Here is a 649-nt window from a genome sequence, read left to right on the forward strand (position 1 = left end):
TATATTAATATTAATAAAATTAATAATGAAAAATTAATAAAAAGAAAATAAAATAATCTTTTTTTAGTATTCTGAAGAAGTAATTGATTGATCAGTTGACAGATGATCCAGTGGTTCATTTCCATGGGAACCTCTTTGGATTTCGAAAAGGATTAGTAAAGCCCACCGATTTTTAACGTTTGAACCATGATATGAAATGAGTTCAATAAAGCAAGCATAACATAAATAAGATTTCTAAAAGAATAAAAAAAAAAAGCGGGAACGCGCAATATGTGACTTGCCCAAGGCAATATTTTATTATGTGTAGTATATTGTTGGACAACCACTATGTCTATGTTGTTTCCCATAGGAAGTCTGTATCCACTTAATAACATAATTATTTTCTTTTCTATTTTAACAGTAAAAAAAAGGACTTTGCAGAACGATCTATAAAACAATTGATATGGGTTGAGTTTGAGGAATCAAACTCAATTAGTAGTACTTCTAGAGTCCACTTCTACCCCATACTACGAGTGAAAGAGAAAATGTAAAGACTACCATTAAAGCAGCCCAAGCGAGACTTACTATATCCATGTGAATTATATCCCCTATCTCTATAAATATGAAGGAATTATTCCATTAATGTTCACTAATCATTATTATGTTCATT

This window comes from Corylus avellana, unplaced genomic scaffold (assembly GCF_965113065.1).
Source record: "Corylus avellana unplaced genomic scaffold, dhCorAvel1.hap1.2 HAP1_SCAFFOLD_128, whole genome shotgun sequence".
Classification (NCBI taxonomy): domain Eukaryota; kingdom Viridiplantae; phylum Streptophyta; class Magnoliopsida; order Fagales; family Betulaceae; genus Corylus; species Corylus avellana.